This window comes from Ambystoma mexicanum, chromosome 6q (genome assembly GCF_040938575.1).
Source record: "Ambystoma mexicanum isolate Mex_15411 chromosome 6q, UKY_AmexF1_1, whole genome shotgun sequence".
NCBI lineage: Eukaryota > Metazoa > Chordata > Amphibia > Caudata > Ambystomatidae > Ambystoma > Ambystoma mexicanum.
Window position 1 is genome coordinate 991,924,291 of NC_090937.1, and position 10,865 is coordinate 991,935,155.

A 10,865-nucleotide genomic window follows, 5' to 3' on the forward strand; every position below is an offset into this window, starting at 1 on the left:
GAGCCGGCTCCCCAGGAGCGGGCATCGTGACACTAGTATAGTCCATATAGACCTGTTTCCTTGTGTGTATGTCACGACCTGTTGGGTACCAGTTTAACAGGTCTTTTGGTCAATCAACGTCGTCGTTGCCAGGATCCTTGGGTATTCTGTAGCTGGGCCGTGTCCCCCGGGGTTCCTCCTGCTGGTGTATATTAGGTCCCTGCTGTGGGCTGAGAAGGATGATGTATTTCTTTTGGGGACAGGGCTTTGTTTGGTGTTGGTCTATATGGTAGGGTAGTTCATTCTGTGATCGTTTAGCCTGTTATAGCTGACAATGTACACACAGGGCCTTTGAATGCCTCATCCGCTGGGGCATCCCCTGGTGACTTAACTGTCCCGCAGTGGTCACAGCCCCAACACTTATTATTGAGTTGTCAGATGACTTGCGGTTCGTGGAGGCCAGGCCTATTTATATTGGGCTGAGGGCCTTGGATGCGTGGCGGTTAGTGGTGTTGCAATCCAGGATTGTTGCAGCTGTCGGTGTGATCCACCTATATGCTAACTCGGAGTGGGGCTAATTGCGGGCTCCTGCGTATGAGGGTATAGTTCCTGCGCAGTGGTTGGTGTTGCTGGGCCTGCACCTCCAGTCTCATGTATCCGACATATGGATCTCCACAACAACCTCAGCTCACTGGCCCTCACAGGGATAGCTTGTGTCCTCCCACGTGTTATAGCGTATGGTTATTGATCGCTGCTTATAGTGCCTTTCGCTTCGTGGTGCCAGGCGCGCAGGTCCTTGGTGCAAACGGGCTGTGCCCTGTGTTGTGGCTCAGCTCGTCCCATTTACCTTCTCTCAGGCAGCAGGGGGTCGCCACAGCACTCTCCCGTGAACTCAATCGATGTCGGAGAGTCAACTGGAGTCAGCAGGGGTCCCCCAAGGCCAGATCTGTTCATTTCGGGCTGAGGGTGTAAGAGGTGCCTTGGTGGTGTTTTTAAGGAGGTTTGCGCTCGTTTTCTGTGATCCGCCTGTCCACCAGCACGGGCCAAAATTCAAGGATAGAAAAATGCGTATGCGGTTGTGGGGCCCTCGCAGTGGCAGGTATTATTGGGCCAGCATCATAAAATTTCCACATCCAAGGATTCCGGGTTGAATACAGTTAACCAGCCACTACACGGGTGGACTGTATCCTCCCACGTCTTGTAGAGTACCTAAGTGCTGGCCGGTGTTTACAGTTTATTTTCTTTTTCGATTTTTGTACCCTTTTTGTCCCCTCGTGGTGTTGGGCACGTACCTCTTTAGCCAAGGCGGGCCATGTCCCTCTCCTCAGTGCAGCCGTGGTGCACCAAGCACCGCGTTTGATTTTTCTCTGTCCCGTCTGAGGGGCCGCAACTCTTTCACTTCCCTAGCCGGCCTCTGCAGTGCCAGTCCGAGGGCCCATCTGGCGACGGACCCTCGGCCGGAGCCAGCTGGGGCCCAGCATGGGTGACGTCTCGCCCTCTCGGTAGATGATCAGGGAGCGGGTGGGTGTTACAGCCGATCCTCCGCTCGGCTAAGGATTACAGTGTCAGCTCATGCGGGCTGCCTCCAGTTGCCGCTCCGGGCCCGCACCGCAGAGCCACCATACAGGAATCAACACTCCTCCCCCACACGGCCCAGTGTTTTCTTTGCGGTCACGGTGTGGTGCGAGAATCTTCCGGATCTCCGCAGCAGCCCGCCGTTAGCGGGACAGCCCGACAGGCATAGTCGAGCTGCGAACTCTGCACACAATGTGCCGTGTGCATTGAGGCACCAGATGGATAAGGTGCTTCCTTCAGTCACGGCTCCGAAAAGGATTAATTTGAATGTAAGATCTTCGTGGGATCGGAGCACTCCGATAAAGCGGCCATCTTAATTGCGCGTAACAGCGCCCCAACCCACTGAAAGTGTCTTTTTAAAAGATAGACCTTGAGGTCTTACAAGTCACGGTTTCCCTTTAAGTCAAGCCACAGCGAAACTAAATATATTATGCCCAAAATCATGTTTAACAGCTTTTAGTGCATTTTGAATGGCACGCAGCACATATTTAGGAGATGGGGATGTAGGGAAAGATTTAAATTCGCCTACAGTCACTGCTTGGTCGTACCAAGGTTCAAGCGCTCAAAAGTTGGAGGACCTAGCTTCCCAGTCCGGGCACCGTCACTTTTGAACAAGCTCTCCCTTCACTTGAGAGGCGAACCCGCCTAAAAGGTCTTCGAAAAGTCTATCAAAACTCTGTTTTCCGCCTAACCTCCCTCCCTACTTCCCCACCACTTCCCCACTTTTGTCTGTTTGCCTGTTAATAGCACCTAGATGCCCACGGGACTTTGTGCGCTGCTATAAATTAAATAAACGTTTCACTGGTGCCACATTTTGCCCCCATAATGATTGCCACTGCTAGCTACAACACCCCCTGTTGATACTAATACATCATTACAATCCTGTGGACATTACCATTGGGTGAAGCGGCAATGCAGATAATTGCCAGTTGTTTTTTCTGGAATGAGTGGAGCAATTTCAATGCATAGGAAATCCCACAAGCGAGGGAACATGTCCTAATGGGAATAGTTAGGGTCAAAATAAAACAATTGTAGCCTATGCAGGGTATTGCAGATAAATAGGAGCTCAGAGATACAAGCTTAGAATAACAGGTTATTCTAAAGGTCCATTAAAGTCTATGGTGGTATAAAAAGATCGGAAAAATGCAGGTCAATTTCTCTACTGCAACCAGCATTTCTTACAAGGGCAAATGACTTGCAAACTCGTTTACTATTACCACATGCAATATTCCCCATTTAGCAATCCTATTATACTCCATTGGGGAATACCATGTAACTGCATGAGGTATTACAGCAGGTGGTCATTTCATATCTTGGGCTGTTTTTGTGTGGATGAAATTCCTACTAGAGAAAAGAAGGCGGTTTTAAAGAGTTTCCATTGTGAAACACTGAATTTCGTGGTGTCATAAAACAAAGAGTATTCTGTAATAAAGGATATTTCACCACTACTGCTAAACCATTAGTCAGGCGGTCCCAATACAAGTTTGGTGGAATCTCAGCGGTAAATCTGCTGAGATACCAACACATGGATTTACCATTTCCACCACTTGGTCTGGCTGAATGAACACTGGAGTAAAGTGGTGGTAGGCGGTGTTAGTCCCCATTTACTGGAGTCCATAGGACCTCCTGGGGATTTCGGCAGAATTACCACCAGCGGTAATTCAGGCAATTTGGTTGTTTGGCTGTAAAGCGACGGAATTACCTCCACCATTCTGCAGGTGATTTTTCCTCCGCTTTACCTCCCAAACATAGTTCGGCGGTGTGGTAATGCGGGAGTAATCCAGCGGCAACAGTCGTTTTTGACGACACTGCTTAACTCATGAGGTCAAAGTGTTTTATGTTTAAAGACCCTTTCCTTCGGGGACCTTATTATTGTTACTCCAAGGGGAGCCTGCAGAGTAATCAGTCCTAACCAAAATAAAATGGGACCTTGTCATAAGTAACCAAGAATCAGAGCTTCTACATACAGAAACCTCTCATCCCATGGGTACGATATGCAGTGTTCATCTTATTTTTTTATTTTTTATTTTTTTTATCGAACGCTTCACGAATTTGCGTGTCATCCTTGCGAATTTGCGTGTCATCCTTGCGCGGGGGCCATGCTAATCTTCTCTGTCTCCTTCCAATTTTAGTATATGTGCTGCCAAAGTGAACACGGGTGTTCATCTTAAAGGAGACACACAGCTATATAGCCCTTGAGATGAATTACAAATAACAGTTTATTAAGTATTAATCACATGCAAGCTTGATTAAGGGAGAAGCCTTCTGCTAGGCTTCCGCAAGAAGCAAATTGCGCACCTGGAGGTCTTCCAAAACAGGCAGCACCACTGGTGTTCAGCCTCAGGAAAAACAGTCACATATGAGGAGCACAGAAAAATAAAACACCACTGGCTACCCATTCTGTTCAGAATGGATGCCACCGTCCTATGCATTATTGGAAAAACTGGGATCTAGTCTGAAGGATCTACCCAACAGAATCATTAAACACATCCCTACGAGAGTCCTCAGATCAAGAAAGTGGAACACGTTGGGGAAAAGACCTCTGGTAGTAGCTGGTCCTGGGCATGCATTGCCTTGCCCCTGGGACTCAGCCTTGAGCCCCACCATCACCAGCACCACAACTGCAGAAGAGCGACCACTCTTCAAGCAGGAGCTCCGTGGACAGCTATTCCTTGGCTGCCTCTGGCCTGCACTGATCGATCGGGCGTGCCAAATCACTATCTCTGGATTTCTAATCAAAGCAATCGGGATCTCCAAGCAGGCAGCCTTCACCACTTATCCCTGTCCCTTGGAGCAGGTGACGTTCTCACAAAGTCTTGCTATTTTCAGCAACCTTTATGAACATTCACAACACACCAGAGCAGTTGTGGGACGACAACAGCACATTCCCTGTCTATAAAGGGACAGAGCATATGCTTGAGTCACATTGTTCTGTATCTGCCTGGGATTCAAAATAAATTTGCAGGGAATCGCTATGCTCCCCGCAATTCTCTAACATCGTTAAGGACATTTTATGGATTTTAAAAGGTTTATAGAAGGTGAATTAATTATTTTCCACGATTGATCTTGCTAATTTGTCACCTTTATGAAAAATACACCATTTCAGCGGCCATCTGAATTACACCACGCCTTTTTAACTCTGCACCAATTCAGCACCAGCAAGAGTTAACTTGATAGTCGAAACGTATGCATCCCCACGTGCTGCTGGTGCTACCACATCATCAACCAAGAAACCAACCCCTGGCATTTTTCTATTGCATTCTGCCTCGATCTGGCAACATTATACAGTTGTGCATGGCTCCAATGGGAAACCATTAGCAATGGTTTCATTCTCAACATGCCATATCCTACTACTAAAACTATTACATCACATCAGAGGATTATGGAATTCATAATCAACTGCTGTGATGTCACAGCACAAGGATACAGTATTTTCTATTCCGAGTCACTTCTCCCTGGGGCCCCCTAAAACCCGAGGGAAGCAGCATAACATCAGCACCGAGGCATTATCGATCAGTGCCTCCCCCTCATCCATCAGGGGCACAGCCTAGTGGGAGGCACGGGGACCTAGGGGGGCCATACACAGCATAACACTACAGTTGGGTTAGCTTTCGGCTATGAGGTGACCTCCACCTCAGGGTTCCAACTGTGGCATCATAGAGCTTCACTCATGCTGTCTATCTGATGTCAATTGGCACGCCTTGCTTGAATGCATTCCTACAGTGGGTCGCTACCCATCGATAATTCTAAACATATGCTGCCAGAGCTCTAGCCATGGACCGGCCATTACCATACTGGTCTGGAATGACCGTTGGCACCTCTGCCTTCTGAAGTCTATCAAAGGAGCCTACCACCAACACACTCGCCAGGCATCACTTGACATAGTTCCTTTTAAGATTCAACTTCGAGCAGGAAATACAAATGGGAAGGCAGATGCAGAGACATCAGACATCAGCAAAGTTTATTTTGGGCAGAACCCATCAAACTACAGACTAGTTAATTAAATATAAATATTAATAAGTACACTCATATCATATCTTTACACTCAACATTTTAATTGATGTCGTGGAAACATTATTAGAAATCTAGGGGCTGATTCATGGAATTTGTGCGCCGAAAACGGGGATTTGTGCGCCATACTGCCCGCAAATCCCTGTTTAACAAATGGGGATTTGCGGGTAGAATGGCACACAAATCCCCTTTTTTTCGGCGCACAAATTCCATGAATCAGCTAATGTCATCATACCACTGAAAACCCTGCTTATATCTATCATACAGCACTGGGAGTGATGGACAGGGGCGGACAGGTCTATAGGGAATTCTGGAGAGTTCCCAGTAGACCTCTACACCCTGGGCCTCTTTTTTGGGTTAGTTCAACATTTTTCCATAGGAAAAGTGTGGGGTTATTAAAAATGTGTAACATGGGGCCACTTGGGGGGGCGTGGCTTGGCAGCCATGGAATAGGCTGGGAACCCTGCAAGCTCCGTGATCCGACAACTTGATCCGACCAAGAAACGCATATTTTTCTGATCAGTGGCGGCCCAAAAAGGACGTGCAGGCGTGGGAAGGTACAGAGCAGAGCATGAGCAGGTTGACTGCAAATTTACGGCCGAGAAAAGACCGCTTTGTCGCTTTGTTCTGAGTGGCTGGCAGCGTAGAGGGCATCAAAAAGGCCGTGGAAGAGAACAAAGAGATCCCGAGGGGCGCACCACTGAGACGGAGGAGCTGTCTCCGTTCGACGGCAGCAGAGAAAGATCGCTAGGGATGCGAAATACTTATCACATTGCCCAGTCTGGGTGGCTGTGGAGAACGAAAAGCAAAAGGGAAAACGCTGGTGGAGTGCCCCGAACAAAGAGTGGACGATCGAAGGAACTAGCAGAAATCACCGGCCCTTAGAGGACGGCGAGAACCCACCCTTGCTGCGACTCAGGACCACGGGTGAAGGGGCTGAACCAAGACTCATAGGCACAGCGCCATGTCGAACAAACCTCCAAGACTGAAAAGTAAGCAACCCACGTTAGAGGAATACACAAAGACGCCGCCAGGCCTGGAGAGAGCCAGGAGCAAAGACAAAGCCCAAGTTGGGAGCAGTGCCACCACGGGGGCGAATCAGGAGGTCCTCGAAGCGATCGCCGATCTGAAGGCGGCTTGGGAGACCAAGCTCGAACTGGCGGTGGCAGAACTAAAAACAGCACTGGAGCTCCAGGTCGGGGCAGTGCAGGAGGATGTGAATCTGCTGCGGCAAGACGTAAGGTCTCTGGCGGAGCGCACGGAGAACCTCGAGAAGGAGGTGGGCCCCAACACGGCGGATTGTGCTTCCCACCGGACAGAGCTTCATGCCCTGGTACAACGAGTGGGTAATCTGGAGAGTAGAGTGGAGGAGGCAGAGGGACGGGCCCGGAGGAATAATATCCGTATTGTTGGACTACCAGAAGGAGCGGAAGGCCATAACCCCACGGAATTCGTCGAAACAATGCTGCTACAAGAAATCACTGGAGGAGCGCTGTCTCAGGGGTTCGCGGTGGAAAGGGCACACAGGGCCCTAACGAGGAGACCGCCACCAGAAGACCCACCTAGGCCGGTGATCGCTAAAATACTTAATTACAGGGATCGTGAAAGGATCCTGGAACAGTTCCGCAAAGGTGGGACTATACAAAGAGGCTCGGCAAGCATAACGGCTTACCCGGATCACACCCTGATGGTGCAGCAGAGCAGAATGAACTTTGGGGCAGTCAAAAGGAGATTGCGAGAAGCGGGCCATAAATACATGCTGCTTTACCCGGCCAAACTGAAGGTTTTTCACAAGCACAGAACCTTGTTTTTTGAAACTCCGGAAGAAGCCATGGGATTGCTCGACACGCAGGGATGCCCCCAGGAGTCGGACGTTCGGACAGGAGAAGGAGGTGATGCGGATAAGTAATGTACGAGAGGGGCACCAGGGGGTCTCAGAACTTAAGACTATGGGACTTGAATATAGTCACTCATGATCCGTGAATACTGCGATTCAGACTTCAACTAGGGGCCTTGCAGGACCAACCTGTACATCCCCCATTTAGGTTTAGTTAGGTCACCGATAGTGTGGTGACGCCCTGCTGGGGTCTTTCCCGGTTATCAGGGTAGACCCAATCGCGGGGGAGCCTGAGATCCAGGGATGGAGCTGGGCAACAGTTGGGGTTGGGGTAGGGTGAGGAGGAGGGAGGGAAGGGGTTGTGTGCTGTGGTTTGTTATAGTTGGGGAAAAGTTATGGGGTAAGCCTACACTTCACGATAAACGAGATGAGCCATGGGAGACCTTAAGATAGTCACTTGGAACGTTAGGGGGCTCAATAGTTATCTAAAGGGGAACAAGGTAATGATGTATCTACGTAGGCAGAAAGTTGACATAGCCCTGTTACAAAAAACTCATTTAACGAAAGATAAACTAGAAGTGATACGGAAAGAATGGAGAGGAACAATGGTGGGGGCAACATACTCCGCCTACACAAGAGGAGTGATCACATGGGTAGCCCCACATGTTCCGTTTCAGTTGCTGAGCTCGCAGGTAGAGGGGGGTGGTAGGATGGTGATTATGAGAGGGATGGTGGAAAACAGAGAAATCTGCATTGATACTTATGCTCTGAACCAAGATACAGCTGCGTATTTTAGGACCCTGTATAGTAAACTCAGTGGTAGCGTGGGGGGGGGCATACTGTGGGGGGGAGACTTCAACCGTGTGTTGGACCCCACCATCGATAGATCAGACACCAAAATAGTTAGACCCACCCCAGCTGCAAAGGCACTACATGCCCTATTGGCGGAGTTTGGGCTTACAGATGCGTGGAGAACATGCCATCCGCAGGATAGACACTATTCGCATTACGCGGCCCCACAGGGCCTACATACAAGATTGGACTATATATTTGTCACGCAGGAGTTGCTGACCGAAATACCGCAGGCGGAATACAAGGCAAGAGTCCTCTCAGACCACTCGCCACTGTTGCTATCATGGCAGTACCGACCCCCTAGGGGAAGGATACCCACATGGCGATTGCGCGCAGAAGCTCTTAAAGACAGCGTATTTAGGGAGGATATGCGAGAGGAAATAATAAGTTATTTCGAGATAAATACTGGCAGTGTAAAGACAGCGGGCACACTCTAGGAAGCCTTTAAAGTAGTAGTGAGAGGAATAGCCGCAGCCAAGTCTAAGGGATTGCAGGATGGGATTCTGACTGTCAGGGCTGGACCACGGGTTGGGGCCAAAAGGCAGATTGCAGCCACTATGGGGGCTGCAGAAGGGGTTAGAGCCCCCCCAAAAAGCCCTACCCAGTACTCAAGGCGGATTCTCCATCCCTTTTGCAGAAAGAAGTCCCTGGGATGGAGAACCGCCTTGGAACTACATTTCCCAGCAGGCCGTGCCTTGCACGAGCCTGCTGTCAAGAAATGCCACGCCCGCGCTAACGCGCATGCGCGAGCCGCGCCATCGGGACAACGCTCGCAATTCCGGATGCAGAGGAGAGAAGACGTGTTCCGTCCGAGCTCCGGCAGGCACGCCTACGCGGGGCACAAGCTCTCGCCTGAACACCCCAGGCCCCGCGTACAACTAAAAGATAAGTTCCTCTTTTAGAAGTACTTGTAGTTGGCTGTACTTTTCGGCTGGGATCTCGGTTTAGATACCGAACCGCTACGGGGCTGAGGCACGAGAAGCATCGCGCACGAGTCCCCGTCGGCTGCACTTTTCGGCCTGGACTTCGGTTTAGATACCGAACCGCAACGGGGCTGAGGCACGAGAAGCATCGCGCATGAGTCCCCTGTAAACTGGGAAGCCATACATAGACCCTGCATGATTTGGGGAATGCTGTGACTAATTACCCACGCACGGAATGCGGGGAAAACATTACATAGGCAACTCGGAGTGAAGTCAACTACGAGTTGTTTTGGCCCGCACTGACAGTGTGTTTTGGTATTTTGCAGTGAAAGCAGAGTGTGCTTTGGCTGAGCACATGAACAAGCAGGAGAATTGGAGGCACCGGCCAGCAATCAGAGCTAAGTGCAGTTATATGTTTGTACCCTGTATGAGAATAATGCAAAGGGGTTGGTGATCACGCACATGATTTGGGAGAATGTGTTGCATGACTAAATGCCGGTATAATTTATGTTGAGACGCTGCAGTTAGTAGCGGGGTAGCTACAAGGGTCAGCACTTCAGGTTATAGTGTCCTGGTTCAGGAGCTCCAGTACAAAGGCTCCCCTCCGAAGAGCACACAGTGTGGGTGAGGTACATGAGTGCATGGGCGGAGTACGTCCATCGGAGCGGCGCACAGGAGCCGAGGAGTATGTTTCCCTAAAAACCCTCACCTATCCATAACAGCTTCCTAACCCTCTTTCCGGTTATCCTGAACTCCCTCTACCCATCCAAACCAACGGACCCTAACCCTCTTTCCCCGGCGGGTCAAGGTGGCCTGCGGTTTTAATATCCCAGGAGCTAAAACCCAACGGGGAGGCAGGTGTTTGTACTGCCTCTGCGCCAGACAACAGGAGCCTGACACTGACCGAATTACAGGACTCTGAGAAGGAATTGGAGAGGGTATCGGAACAGGGTGGTAACACTAAGGCAGATACAGAAAAGGCTCTGGGCCTGCAGCAGAAATGTGCAGGATATTGGGAAAGATTATGCAATCTCAATTATAAAAAATACGTAGAAAGACAACATGCTGGAGGCGACAAACCAGGAAGACTCCTCGCATGGCTTTACAAAAACGAGACTCCTAGGCCCCCAATTAGAACAATGGTGAGAGACAATGGCGATGTAGTGGACACGCAGGAGGGGGTTAACTAAGAATTTTTAGACTATTATAGACGCTTGTACAGAGATGAGGCGGGAGACAAGAAGGGGGAAATCGAAAATATATTGGAAGACATTGGGCTATCCCAGATTAGTGTAGAAGAGAGGGTGGAACTAGATGCCCCAATCACTCTGGAAGAGTTAGAAGAAGTGGTGAGGCAGCTGCCCACATGTAAAACCCCGGGAACTGACGGACTCCCGAGCGAATTGTACAAGGCATATAAAACAGAGATTCTCCCCCCACTGCTGGAAATGCTTAACGAAGCATATGAAGTTGGGAGACTACCAGAATCACTGTGCGAAGCGGTCATTGTGCCACTCCCCAAGCCCGACAGGCCTGGTAGCAACTGTAGTTCCTATAGACCCCTATCGATGTTAAGCCAAGATAGTAAGATCTTAACAGCGGTGTTGGCAAATAGATTGAAAAAGGTCATAACCAAATTAATTCATCCTGATCAAACAGGATATGTCCCAAACAGGAATATTTTGAAT

At 49.6% G+C, this 10,865-nt stretch overlaps 1 non-coding gene across 1 annotated transcript; it reads right to left on the reverse strand.

The window, feature by feature from the left end:
• Positions 1-3,603: 3,603 nt before the first annotated feature.
• Positions 3,604-3,710, reverse strand: LOC138517105 (U6 spliceosomal RNA). Its single transcript, XR_011282379.1, has one exon. It is a non-coding gene; the product is annotated as a U6 spliceosomal RNA (small nuclear RNA).
• Positions 3,711-10,865: the final 7,155 nt, after the last annotated feature.